This window comes from Salmo trutta, chromosome 20 (genome assembly GCF_901001165.1).
Source record: "Salmo trutta chromosome 20, fSalTru1.1, whole genome shotgun sequence".
Classification (NCBI taxonomy): Eukaryota; Metazoa; Chordata; class Actinopteri; order Salmoniformes; family Salmonidae; genus Salmo; species Salmo trutta.
In genome coordinates this window covers 40,122,897-40,137,683 of record NC_042976.1, presented here as the reverse complement: position 1 = coordinate 40,137,683, position 14,787 = coordinate 40,122,897, and the positions used below count along the sequence as shown (strand labels likewise).

Sequence of the window (14,787 nt, the reverse complement as noted above, 5' to 3'; positions counted from 1 at the left end):
TAGATCCATCCAGACAGGGTAGCATCATCTGTATTGTAACACAGTGGTTGATGTAAGCAGACTCCACTTCTAACGGCACAAGCCAGAGAACAGCGCTCGTTCCTCCTCTACATCATGCAGTTCTTTCTTTGTCTCCTCCAATGTTGTGTTCTAACTAACCAAGGCTGTGAATACACCACGGTGCATGAGAAAATGCTTGGAGAAATAATGCAGCAAAAGCCTGCTTGCAAAGCCCCTCCCTGTGCTGGCTTCACTGAGCGCACACACATGCACTGTACAAACCAACTGTATTCCTTTAGGAACTGTATCCACAGCCCGCGGTGGCACACTCATATTCTGAATCAAACGGACAATGTTTTCCCCATTCATAAGGTTCGCAAATCACCATACACAGAGGTGACACACAAGACTCGCACTGCAGATCTGCTATATGGAGAGAGACACTGTGAAAGCTCTCGTCCCAAGTAATACTAACAAGCCCACAGCATCTGTAGCAAGTCATGACACATCAGGTCCTGCAAAAGAATACATAAGGGTGAACTTTGCGCCAACCCTGGTAGAAACGACTGACCTGTGTCCACTGGCGTGTTTTCCGACTCCTTTGACACCCTTCTCACAGTGAGACTTGGGAGCAAAATCTAAATGAAGCACTCAAAAAGAGGTGAAACATGATAGATGAAGGGCTCCCATTTTGCTTGAGTCCACTGACTTGCTGCGACCCTGCTACTCTGAGGGCACGAGTGCCGGCTGAGAGGGAGAGATAGGGAGAGACACAGAGAGACTTATACATTTCCCAGCCCTGACTGCCACTGCCGGTACCATATGTTTATTGTTAAATGAAGATAGGCACTCTCTCTTTAACTCTCCCTATCCCTTCCTCTCTACTTCCCCCTCTCTGTCTTACTCACCCTAGCCACACAAAGACTCATTAGCTGCTGCCGGCTGAAAGGCTGGATCCTAACTGGAGTGGAGGGAGGAAGCCTGTGAGATCACATGGGTGGGATGTCTGAGAGAGAGTCAGGCGTGCCTGTGCTCCTGCTGTCTGCAGATAGTTTTTTTTTTTTACCAGCATGAGCCTGGGAGGGAGGGAAAGACAGAGGGAGAGGAGGGGGGGTAAGAGAGATGCAGAGGGGGAGGGTATGGTGAAGGGGAGGGGAAGAGAGGTAGCGCGAGAGAGTGAGCGAGAGAATAAAGAGAGAGGGGGCAGGGAGCGGAAGAAAAACATTTGATTCCAGGCTCAATAACCCAGTAAGATGAATGGGCACAATGCTTAAAATCACAGGATGAACCATTGCATGGCTCACAACATTGAGATTAGAAGTAAAATCTCCAGAAAGTGACAAATCCAGCAAAAGAGCATTATTTGTGCTTATTGTAAAAGGTCTTCGAATCATTGAAAATGTATGTATACCTCAGACAAATGGGAATTAGCCTACCCCATACAAGCTAATTATGCCAAAAGTTTACTGGCCCCAAAACCAACTAAATATCCAAACCATCACAGTAATAATATAAGGATCTCACATCACAGTGAAATACTACACTATATCACCCGCAGAGAGGAGCCCATCTACCTTTGTAATAGTTGTCCCCATGTGAAGTGATATAGCAGAAGCACTTCCTATCCAAGGAAGTCCTGTTTAGTGTGGCTGTGGCTTGTGGAGTGAGGGGGATGATATCATTCTTACACGCAATCGGAGAATGATTCAACATTAGAAGCACTGCACTTCCTCCTACAGCTTTGGCTTAATCTACTGCTTTATAGTCAGACAGGAAATAAAATCAACACTGGAGCAGTGCTGTTAGGAGCTACAAGCACTATGGCTGATTAAAGACAAAAGGCAAACATACAGAGACAGAGTTACACCAAATGTCAATAAATGCACTACAATACACACACAAATATATTCTATTTACTCCTCTGCCCACAAAATGTGTATTCCAAGATGAAGACATGTAAGACTTTGTGCGAGGGGCTAATACACAGTGCATAATGTAAATCCCCAGTGCCTCTGGCGAATGCCTATGTTTAGTGGGCGGTTACAGTGTGAGAAGCATGTTTTTTGATAGTGTCATGTTATGTGTTACGGGATAACATTGTTTTATTGATAAACCATTAAAACAAAGCTGTCATCCCTCTCAGGCAGGGGCAGTCTGCTGCGTGTGAGTGTCCTCACTGAACATACTGAACTTTCCCTTGACAGCAGCCTGGTCTCATAGACTAGTAAATGTAAATCTGGGACACTCAAATTGGTATGACATGTTTACGTTTGTTGTGGTTACATAAGACGGAAGGTTAGCTAAAAAAAACTCTAAAATTGTAAGCCGTTTAGGTATATACATTGATTTTCAAATAACAAATATACAAAATTTGGCATGTTCTACTATAGCCGTAGAAACACATTGAATAACACATTCATAAATGGCAAAAAAATGTATCATAAGGAATAAGGTTTTGAAGTGTCTGTCCTATATCTAGGATATATTAGAACGCTCAGGAAATATTTTCGTTTTTTTGGAGACATATTTAACAACGTATTTTTGTTGGCACAAAACTAACACCATACTTCCATTAATTTGTATGGATTACCTTCAGATGAGTGCTGTGACACTTGTAGAGCAAAACAGAGAACACCATCATATTCGTGAGTCTCCCCTTTCCACAGTTGGGTAATATTAGTTTGTAGGCCAAACCATTCAGACGTTTTTGTGAGAAGACCGATTTTCGGGATGTCTCCTGGTCTGACAAACATCGCTGTAGCTCGGCCACCTTCCACTGCAGATGCGGAAGGCCGGCCATAGGCGGATGCAGTGGACTGAGCCCATGCAAAACAGATGTCTAGCTTAAACTGAATGATTGACACCCCTGCGTCAATCTATATTACTTAGATTGACACAGGGGTGTGGCCCAACCAGAACCCGATCAAACATCTCTGGAGAGACACTCCCCATGCAACCTGACAGACCTCGAGAGGATCTGCAGAGAAGAATGGGAGAAACTCCCCAAATACAACTGTGCCAAGCTTGTAGTGTCATACCCAAGAAGACTCGAGGCTGTAATCACTGCCAAAGGTGCTTCAACAAAGTACTGAGTAAAGGGTCTAAATAATTATATAAATGTCTTATTTCAGTTTTTTATTTTTAATACATTTTTTTAAATTCTAAAAACCTGTTTTTGGTTTGTCATTATATTGGGATATTGTGTGTAGATTGATGAGGGGAAAAAACAATTCAATCAATTTTAGAATAAGGCTGTAACGCAACAAAATATGGGAAAAGTGAAGAGGTCTGACAAACACCCTTGACTTTTTTCCCCAGGTTTTTTGGTGTAAATTAATAACAATTGAAAAGCTGAAATGGCAGCTTGAGTCAATAAATCAATACATATATTTAACCCCTTTGTTATGGCAAGCCTAAATAAGTTCAGGAGTGAAAATGTACTTAACAAGTCACATAATAAGTTGCATGGACTCAATCTGTGTGCAATAATAGTCTTTAACATGATTTTTGAATGACTACCTCATATCTGTACCCTACACATAAGGTCTCTCAGTCGAGCAGTGACTTTCAAATAGGGATTCAACCACAAAGACCAGGTAGGTACTCTAAAGACTCGCAAAAAAGGAACCTATTGGTAGATATAAAAAGCAGACATTGAATATCCATTTGAGCATGGGGAAGTTATTAATTACACTTTGGATGGTGGATCAATACACCCAGTCACTACAAAGATACAGTTGTCCTTCCTAACTCAGTTGCAGGAGAGGAAGGAAACCGCTCAGGGATTTCACCATGAGGCCTATGGTGACTGTAAAACAGTTACAGAGTTGAATGACTATGATAGGAGAAAACTGATGACGGATCAACAACATTCTAGTTATTCCACAATACTAACCTAACTGACAGTGAAAAGAAGGAAGATGATACAGAATAAAAATCTTCCAAAATATGCACCCTGTTTTCAACAAGGCACTAAATTACTGCAAAAGATGGGGTAAAGCAATTCACCTTTTTTCCTGAATACAAGGTGTTATGTTTGTGGTTATCCAATACAACACACTACTGAGTACCAATCCCCATATTTTCTAGCATTGTGGTGGCTGCATCATGTTATGGGTATGCTTGTAATCGTAAAGAACTGGGGAGTTTTTCAGGATAAAAATGAAGCGGAATGGAGCTAAGCACAGGCAGAATCCTAGAGGAAAACTTGGATCAGTCTGCTTTTCACCAGACACTGGGAGATGAAATCATCTTTCAGCAGGACAATAACCTAAAACACAAGGCCAAATCTACACTAGTGAATGTTCCTGAGTGGCCGAGTTACAGTTTTGACTTAAATCTACTTGAAAATCTATGGCAAGACCTGGAAATGGTTGTCTAGCAATAATCAACAACCAATATGACAGAGCTTGAATAATTTTTGAAAAGTATAATGGGCAACTGTGTCACAGTGTCCACAGAAGGTGGCGCCCTTCCCGGTCGGGCAGTGCTCGGCGGTCGTCGTCGCCGGCCTACTAGCTGCCACCGATCTATGTTTCTGTGTCTTTTGGTTTTGTCTGTCTAGGTCAGCACCTGTTCCTTGTTAGTCATTTAGTGGGGGGGTATTTAGTTTGTCTTTTTTGTTTGGGAATTTGTGCGGGATTATTTCATTTCATGTGTGAGTAGCAGTTGGTATTTTGCGCTGCCTTTTACCACGCAGCGTACTTTGGATCATACATTGGGATTGCCGGGCTGCGCCCCGTGCGTTTAGAATTTTGGAGTTGTTCTCCTATCGTGTGTTTTGCGCACCCTGCCTTGTGGCTACCTTATTTATACAGTGTTTAATAAAACATCTGTGTTAACGGACCTCAGTCTCCTGCACTTGACTCTGTCCCTTTCCTGCTACCAAGGATATCGATGACAAACTGTTGCACAATCAAGGTGAGAAAAGCTCTTAGAGACTTACCCTGAAGACTCACAGCTGTAATCTCTGTCAAAGGAGCTTCTGCAAAGTATTGATTTAGGGGTGTGAATACTTATGGAAATTAGATGTTTCTGTAATTCATGTTTTCACTGTCATTACGGGGTATTGTGTGTAGATGGGTAAGATTTTTTTTTTTAAATGTTGAATTTAGGCTGTAACACAACAAAATGTGGATTAAGTCAAGGGGTATGGGTACTTTCTGAAGGCACTGTAAATGTGCACAAAATAACTCACCAACAATAATTATTGAAGCATTGAAGTTAGACACCAAACCAACATTCACATGTTCAGGCTATCCTAACTTCAAATTGTATGTTTTTTTTCAGACTAAAACGATATACATTTGCATAATATAAAACTCGCCAAAAGTAACCCTTGAATCGTTCAAGCTGGATACACCAGCACCAACTCTATGTTCAGGCTGTCCAAACTTTTCATCTACCTACTTTTTCAACTATAAACAGTCACCACCATTACCACAGCAAAAACTACCACTATTATAATGTATTTCAAAACCATACATAGTTTAAAACATGCTAGCAAACACACCACATTTTCTTCAGGAAATGTACTTTTCAGTGATCACTGTTAGCCTGAAGAGTGTATTTATTACATACAACAGCTAGCTATCAGTAGGTCTACATTCAATAGCCTAAAACTTTTAAATCTTTACATCATTCAACTGAAATCAAACTTAATTTACACTGAACGTTTTACAAAAGTCAATTGTGAAACCCACAGCTTGATTGAGAGTTGCTTTGCTTTCCTAAGAGTGTTGTCCACATGATCCTCACCTTTCTTCCCATTTTATGACAGAAGATCACTTTGTCTTATGTCTTTCGTTTTCACACGCAACAACTGTGGTTTAGACATTTTTGTGATCTAACTGACTCACAATCCAAAGTAATATGGTTGATATAGTAGTCTATCAAAGTAATCGGACCAATTTTACGACATTTAAACTTTTACCACTACCACAAAAATACTTTTAAAGAGTTAAAGCAAGTCCCACCAATTGTACATCATGTACAATTACCATCTACGTATTATTATTCTTTACAACGCTACTCCTCTTACAACATTTAAGATAGAGATGCCATTCAAACTTTTGAAGTGTAGACTGGTCTGGAAGAGTGTGCTTGTATACTTTTTAAACTATTTAACTTTTTGTCCTCCATCCACTTTCATGGCCTGGCCTGCTCGCTGTCTGAATCGCCGTGCCTCCAGCTCGTCTAGCTACTCACTGGACCCTATGATCACTCAGCTACACATGCCTCTCCCTAATGTCAATATGCCTTGTCCATTGCTGTTTTGGTTAGTAATTTTTGCCTTATTTCACAGTAGAGCCTCCAGCCCTGCTCAATATGCCTTAGCTAGCCCTTATGTTCCACTCCCCACACATACGGTGACCGCACCTGGCTTAAATGGTGCCTCTAGAGACAAAACCTCTCATCGTCACTCAATGCCTAGGCTTACCTCCACTGTACTCACATCCTACCATACCCTTGTCTGTACATTATGTCTTGAATCTATTCTTCTGCGCCCAGAAACCTGCTCGTTTTACTCTCTGTTCCGAACGCACTAGACGACCAGTTCTTATAGCCTTTAGCCGTACTCTTATCCTACTCCTCCTTTGTTCCTCTGGTGATGTAGAGGTTAACCCAGGCCCTGCAGCCCCCGGCATCACTCCCATTCCCCAGGCACTCTCATTTGTTTTATTCACTGCTTTAGCACACTCCACCAACCTGGATGTCCTAGCCGTGTCTGAATCCTGGCTAACTATAACATTTTGCGACAAGATAGAACTGCCAAAGGGGGTGGAGTTGCAATCTACTGCAGAGATCAGTCATACTATCCAGGTCTGTGCCCAAACAATTTGAGCTTCTACTTTTAAAAATCCACCTTTCCAGAAACAAGTCTTTCACTGTTGCCGCTTGTTATAGACCCCCCTCGGCCCCCAGCTGTGCCCTGGACACCATATGTGAATTGATTGCCCCCATCTATCTTCAGAGCTCGTGCTGTTTGGTGACCTAAACTGGGACATGCTTAACACCCTGGCCATCCTACAATCTAAGCTAGATGCCCTCAATCTCACACAAATCATCAAGGAACCTACCAGGTACAACCCTAAATCTGTAACCATGGACACCCTCTTTGATATCATCCAAACCAACCTGTCCTCTAAATACACCTCTGCTGTCTTCAACCAGGATCTCAGTGATCACTGCCTCATTGCCTGCGTGCGTACTGGGTCCGCGGTCAAACGACCACCCCTCATCACTGTCAAACGCTCCCTAAAACACTTCTGTGAGCAGGCCTTTCTAATCGACCTGGCCCGGGTATCCTGGAAGGATATTCACCTCATCCCTTCAGTAGAGGATGCCTGGTTGCGCTTCAAAAGTGCTTTCCTCTCCATATTAAATAAGCCTGCCCAATTCAAAAAATGTTGAACTAAGAACAGATATAGCCCTTGGTTCACCCCAGACTTGACTGCCCTTGACCAGCACAAAAACATCCTGTGGCGTTCTGCATTAGCATCGAATAGCCCCCGCGATATACAACTTTTCAGAGAAGTCAGAAACCAATATACTCAGTCAATCAGGAAAGCTAAGGCTAGCTTTTCAAAACAGAAATTTGCTTCCTGTAGCACTAATTCCAAAAAGTTTTGGGACACTGTAAAGTCCATGGAGAATAAGAGCACCTCCTCCCAGCTGCCCACTGCACTGGGAATAGGAAACACTGTCACCACTGATAAATCTACGATAATCAATCATTTCAATAAGCATTTTTCCACAGCTGGCCATGCTTTCCACCTGGCTACCCCTAGCCTGGCCAACATCTCAGCACCCCCTGCAGCAACTTGCCCAAACCCCCACCTGCTTCTCCTTCACCCAAATCCAGACAGCTGATGTTCTGAAAGAACTTCAAAATCTGGATCCCTACAAATCAGCTGGGCTAGACAATCTGGACCCTCTCTTTTTAAAATGATCTGCCGAAATTGTTGCAACCCCTATTACTAACCTATTCAACCTCTCTTTCGTATCGTCTGAGATCCCCAAAGATTGGAAAGCTGTCACAGTCATCCCCCTCTTCAAAGGGGGAGACACTCTAGACCAAACTGTTACAGACCTATATCCATCCTGCCCTGCCTTCCTAAAATCTTCGAAAGCCAAGTTAATAAACAGATCACCGACCATTTCGAATCCCACCGTACATTCTCCACTATGTAATCGGGTTTCCGAGCTGGTCATGGGTGCACCTCAGCCACGCCAAATGTCCTAAACGGCCATCGATAAAAGACAGTACTGTGCAGCTGTCTTCAACGACCTGGCCAAGGTTTTCAACTCTGTCAATCACCGCATTCTTATCGGCAGACTCAATAGCCTTGGCTTCTCATATGACTGCCTCGCCTGGGTCACCAACTACTTCTCAGATAGAGCTCAGTGTCAAATTGGAGGGCCTGTTGTCCGGACCTCTGGTCAGGTCTCTATGGGGGTGCCACAGGGTTCAATTCTCGCGTTGACTCTTTTCTCTGTATATATCAATGATATCGCTCTTGCTGCTGGTGATTCTCTGATCCCCCTCTACGCAGACGACACCATTCTGTATACATCTGGCCCTTCTTGGACACTGTGCTAACAAACCTCCAAACGAGCGTCAACGCCATACAACACTCCTCCGTGGCCTCCAACTGCTTTTAAATGCTAATAAAACTAAGTGCATGCTCTTCAACCGATTGCTGCCCGCACCCTCCCACCCGACAAGCATCAATACTCTGGACAGTTCTGACCTAGAATATGTGGACAACTACAAATACCTAGGTGTCTGGCTAGACTGTAAACTATCCTTCCAGACTCACATTAAGCATCTCCAATCCAAAATTAAATCTAGAATCGGCTTCCTATTTCGCAACAAAGTCTCCTTCACTCATGCCGCCAAACGTACCCTTGTAAAACTGACTATTCTACCGATCCTTGACTTCGGCGATGTCATTTACAAAATAGCCCCTAACACTCTACTCAGCAAACTGGATGTGGTCTATCACAGTGCCATCCGTTTTATCACCAATGCCCCATATACTACCCACCACTGCAACCTGTATGCTCTCGTTGGCTGGCCCTCACTACATATCCGTCACCAAACCCACTGGCTCCAGGTCATCTATAAGTCTTTGCTAGGTAAAGCCTCACCTTAGCTCAGTTCACTGGTCACCATAGCAACACCCAGCCGTAGCATGGACTCCAGCAGGTATATTGCACTGGTCATCCCCAAAGCCAACACTTTCTTTGGCCGCCTTTCTTGCCAATGACTGGAACGAATTGCAAAAATCTCTGAAGCTGGAGTCTTATATATCCCTCTCTAACTTTAAGCATCAGCTGTCTTAGCAGCTTACCGAACACTGTATCTGTACACAGCCAATCTGTAAATAGCACACCCGACTACCTCGTCCACATATTATTACTTACCCTCTTGCTCTTTTTCACCCCAGTATCTCTACTTGGACATCATCATCTGCACATCTATCACTCCAGTATTAATGCTAAATTGTAATTATTTTCACCTTTAGGGCCTATTTATTCCCTACCTCCCTACTCTTCTACATTTGCACTCACTGTACTAGATTTTTCTATTTTTCTTTTCTTTTGTGTTATTGACTGTACGTGTCACGACTTCCGCCGAAGTCAGCTCCTCTCCTTGTTCGGGCGGCGGTCGACGTCACCGGCTTTCTAGCCATCACCGCTCAATTTTTCATGTATCCATTTGTTTTGTCTTGTTCCCTGCACACCTGGTTTTCATTCCCCAATTACACTACATGTATTTATTCCTCTGTTCCCCCTCGTGTCTTTGTGTGAAATTGTTTTGTGTTACGTGTCAATTTTGACCGCCAGACTGGTGTTTGTATATTTCCGTGTTTTGTCACGAGGTATGTTTATTTGTTTGAACATAATTATTGTGACTGTTTGCGTGTTTTGTACTTTTGCAAATTGGCTGGAGGTTTAGACGCAGTGGTGTTCGTCTGTTGGTTTCTCCTGCCTAAATAAAGTGTGCGGCTGTTCACAACTCTCTGCTCTCCTGCACCTGATTCCGCTCCCAGTACGCACACCATTGACAGTACGTTTGTTTTTGTGTAATTCTGTATTGTTGTTTTTGTCGCACTACTTTGCTTTTTCTTGGCCAGGTCGCAATTGCAAATGAGAACTTGGTTAAATAAAGGTGAATATTTTTTTTTTCAAGATTAAAAAGGGATTTCTTCAGCGTTCATCACACCCAACATTCTATTCACTGTAAACAATGTAACTTATTACACAAATCAGTTACTTTGACCACTTTCCCAACTTCAAATTCACATGTGCATAAATTAGCATAAAACATCACACCAAAAGTAAGTCTTGAACCGTTTAACCTTTTACTTCAGTTGGCTAAATCAGGGTCACAGTGTGTTTCTTAGTAGTCTTAAACAAATCTACTTTGAAACAAAAGTATACACCTCACACATGGATATGAGTTTAAAAAAATAAGACATCTGTACCATGTTAAATATAGAGTTGAAATGTATTCAATTTTGAGTTTGCATCCAAATATTTACATTTTATAAACATCACAGAAGACTGAAATATTACAAAAACGTTTGACATAAAAACGTTTGACATAAAAACACTGGATTTTCTGCGTTTGAAAAAATGTATGTTTATTAATTATGAAATTATGAAAAATATGAATAACATTCCACCCATGAGGCCACTAGAGGACGCTTCGGGCATTCGACTGAAGGAAATCGGATTTCTTCCACATTCTAAAGCTTCCATTGTTGAAAACTCCCATGACTACCAACATTCTACTCACTGTAAACATTCTAACTTTTGACACAAATCAGCCACAATGACCACTTTCCCAACAACTTAAACAAAAACTTGGAGGGTATGACATCTTGGTCTACTTCTATGGAGTGATTTTTGTGCCAGCATAAATTGTATTTGTATTTCCATTAAAAAAATGTTATTAAGATGTTGCATTGGTAATGTACAAATTGAATAACTGAATTCAGAAATTGAATTTCTATTTAAATAATGAAATGAATATTGAATTCAGTTGTAAAATGTAATTTCTATTTAATTAAATATTCTAATGAAATATTTCTGTATTAAGTTTCAATATGGTAGATATTGCATTCTTGGTCTGTGTATGAAGTTTAATCATCATTTCAAGTTGAGCAAACTTTTATACATTCAACTTCTCTAATCCGTTCAGGTTCGGTTTTCAAATTCAGTTCTCTAAATTCTAATTCAAACCAACATCCTGGTACTTTGCCAGCTATTATGACCCCATGCCTGAAAGCTGAGACTGTGGAGCATTTACATGCCTTCTGTTTCCCTTTACGATACTCACAAGCCGCACAGGACACATTACAAGGCAGTGTGACAAACAAACACATTTTGGCCCCCATAAGAATATTGTTGAATATCCCTGTGTAGCAAAGCCTGGGGAGAGGCCACTACCACAGACCAGAGCTAGGAGGGGTTTCAGGGTACATAGGCTCAGTGAGGCAGAGTTCAAACGTAGGTTTTTATTATTTGTACTAATTTGTAATAACTAGGCTGAGTGAGTTTGCTGAACTCTGGACATTGTATACGTTTATTAGTTACAGATGTTACAGCCTTCATAACCCTAAAAGCGCAAAACAGGGCCAAAGTTTTCTGAACTATGAGATTGTATATGGTAATGTGTTACAGATGTTACAGCCTTAAAAGATCACAGTGCAGTTGACACATGCGCGCGGTTGATTAAGTTCGTTAACCAACTTATACAACCGCGCCAGGCCCTTCCCTCAGTTTTTTACCAAAACAGCGGTGGGGTGTTGCTTTGTTATCGTTTCAATTAGGGACAACGTTTTTTGTTCCTGAGGTTATAGTCGAAGTTCCTTCTTCTTGAGCATTTCTGTTTTTAAGTTATGTAATAAAAATCTATGTTCGAACTGTTTACTCTGCCTCACTGAGCCTTTGTACCCTGAAATCCCTCCTAGCTCGGGTCCATGGCAGTGGCCTCTCCCCAGGCTCTGCTACACAGGAATATTCAACTACAATGAGCTCCAAAAGTATTGTTTAAGCTCTGTACTCCAGCACTTTGGATTTGAAATGATACAATGACTGTGAAGTTATCCTGCAGACTGTCAGATTTAATTTGAGGTTATTTTCATCCGTTAATTTTGAACCGTTTCGAAACTACAGCACTTTTTGTACATAGTCCCCCTATGTTAAGGGACAAAAAGAATTGGGACAAATTCACTTAAAGTCTTCCAAAGTTTAGTATTTGGTCCCATATTCATAGCACACAATGACTACATCAAGCTTGTTAATCTACAAACATGTTGGACGCATTTACTGTTTGTTTAGTTGTCTCAGATAATTTTGTGCCAAATATACATTTATGGAAAATAATGTATTGTGTCATTTTGGAGTCACTTTTATTGTAATTAAGAATAGAATATGTTACTAAACACTAAACACACATGCTAACATGATTACGGATAGTCCTGAATAAATCATGAAAAAAGATGAGTGAGAAAGTTAGACGCACAAATATCAATTTTGAGAACTGAATTTGAAAACAGAATCTGAATGCAACTGAGAAGAAGAATATTTTAAACTTTGGTGCACTTGAAATTATGGTTTGTAAACTTGATACACAGACAAGGATTGCAATATCTACAATATTGAAACTGAATATACAGTACCATTCTAAAGTTTGGACATACCTACTTATTCAAGGGTTTTTCTTAATTTTAACTATGTTCTACATTGTAAAATAATAGTGAAGACAACAAAACTATGAAATAACACATGGAATCATGAATGTTTTAAACAAATCAAAATCTATGTTATATTTGAGATTCTTCAAAGTAGCCACCCTTTGCCCTGATGACAGCTTTGCACACTCTTGGGATTCTCTCAACCAGCTTCACCTGAAATGCTTTTCCAAGTCTTGAAGGAGTACCCACATATTCTGAGCACTTATTGGCTGCTTTTCCTTCACTCTGTGGTCCAACTCATCCTAAACCCTCTCAATTGGGTTGAGGTCGGGGGTGATTGTGGAGGCCAGGTCATCTGATGCGGCACTCCATCACTCTCCTTCTTGGTCAAATAGCCCTTACACAGCCTGTAGGTGTGTTGGGTCATTGTCCTGTTGAAAAACAAATGATAGTCCCACTAAGCGCAAACCAGATGGGATGGCGTATCGCTGCAGAATGCTGTGGTAGCCATGCTGGTTAAGTGTGCCTTGAATTCTAAATAAATCACAGACAGTGTCACCAGCAAAGCACCCCCACACCACCTCCTCCATGGTTCATGGTAGGAACTACACGTGAGGAGATCATCCGTTCACCTACTCTGTGTCTCACACACGGCGGTTGGAACCAAAAATTGCTACATTTGGACTTATCACACCAAAGGACAGATTTCCACTGGTCTAATGTCAATTGCTCGTGTTTCTTGGCCCAAGCAAGTCTCTTATTATTATTGGCGTCCTTTAGTAGTGGTTTCTTTGCAGCAATTCGACCATGAAGGCCTGATTCACACAGTCTCCTCTGAACAGTTGATGTTGAGATGTGTCTGTTACTTGAACTCTGTGAAGCATTTATTTGGTGTGCAATTTCTTAGGCTGGTATCTCTAATGAACTTATCAGCAGAGGTAACTTTAGGTCTTCCTTCCCTGTGGCAGTCCTCATGACAGCCAGTTTCATCATACCGCTTGATCTTTTCTTTTGACTGCACTTGAAGAAACTTTCAAAGTTCTTAAAATGTTCCAGATTGACTGACCTTCATGTCTTAAAGTAATGATGGCTGTCATTTCTCTTTGCTTATTTGAGTTGTTCTTGCCATACTATGGACTTGGTCTTTTACCAAATAGGGCAATCTTCTGTATACCACCCCTACCTTGTCACAACACAACTGACTGGCTCAAATGCATTAAGGAAATAAATTCCACAAATTAACTTTTAACAAGGCACACCTGTTAATTAAAATGCATTCCAGGTGACTACCTCATGAGCTGGTTGAGAGGATGTCAAGAGTGTGCAAAGCTGTCATCAAGGCAAAGGGTGGCTACTTGGAAGAATCTCAAATATAAAATATATTTTGACTTGTGTAACATTTTTTTGGTTACTACATGATTCCATATGTGTTATTTCATGATTTGGATGTCTTCACTATTATTCTACAATGTAGAAAATAGTACAAATAAAGAAAAACCCTGGAATGAGTAGGTGTGTACAAACTTTTGACTGGTACTGTATATAGAATTTTAAAACGGAATGCAATATTCATTCAATTCAGTTTCAAATCATTAAATAGAAGTTTAATTATTCAATTTGTGCATTACAATTTCAAAAACATTGAATTCAAATACAACTTCTGTCGACACTTAAATTGATATTCTTCTCTGCCATTTAAATATGAAATTTGAACAGAAACTGAGTGTACAAAGCATTATGAAAACCAGCTCTTTCTATGACAGACTGACGAGGTGAATCCAGGTGAAAGCTATGATCCCTTATTGATGTTACTTGTTAAATCCACTTCAAATCAGTGTAGATGAAGGGGAGAAGACAGGTTTAAAGCCTTGATACAATTGAGACGTGCACAATTCAGAGGTTGAATGGGCAAGACAAAAGATTGAAGTGCCTTTGAACAAGGTATGGTAGTAGGTGCCAGGTGCACCGGTTTGAGTGTGTCAAGAACTGAAACGCTGCTGGGTTTTTCACACTCAACAGTTTCCTGTGTGTATCAAGAATGGTCCACCACCCAAAGGACATCCAGCCAAGTTGTTCC

The 14,787-nt window shown here is 41.1% G+C and overlaps 1 protein-coding gene across 4 annotated transcripts in view; it reads right to left on the bottom strand.

Moving 5' to 3' along the window:
* Nucleotides 1–14,787, bottom strand: part of csrnp3 (cysteine-serine-rich nuclear protein 3) — an 85,925-nt gene that overhangs the window by 13,638 nt on the left and 57,500 nt on the right. The window contains exon 1 of one of the 4 annotated variants that reach the window (XM_029703274.1): nucleotides 572–1,015. The exons of 2 other annotated variants lie outside the window; for them this stretch is intronic. The gene's annotated coding sequence lies outside the window, so the exon portion shown is untranslated. Of the gene's footprint in view, nucleotides 1–571; nucleotides 1,016–14,787 lie in introns of those variants that run through there. One more of the 4 variants, XM_029703276.1, reaches the window with a different exon arrangement.